We start from the raw sequence: 211 nt of genomic DNA, 5'->3' as shown, positions 1-211 counted from the left end.
CCTCCGGGTTGGGAGGGCGCCCTTAGGCCGCGCCTGGAACCTCCAGCGAAGCGGCCTGGGTCCCGGCGGGTCGTTTCTCGCGCTCGCCTTGCGCGGGAGGAAAGCGGAGAAACCTTATCAGCCGCTGGTTCGCGCGGCCGACCTCCCCATCCCCCTGCGCTGCCTGCTGAGCGCCTGCCGCCCCCTACCCCTGTCCTCCCACTTCCTCTTC

This window comes from Fukomys damarensis, unplaced genomic scaffold, assembly GCF_012274545.1.
Source record: "Fukomys damarensis isolate Sample0158 unplaced genomic scaffold, DMR_v1.0_HiC HiC_scaffold_9, whole genome shotgun sequence".
NCBI lineage: Eukaryota > Metazoa > Chordata > Mammalia > Rodentia > Bathyergidae > Fukomys > Fukomys damarensis.
The sequence above is the reverse complement of the archived record's forward strand: the minus strand, read 5'-3'. Positions refer to the sequence as shown.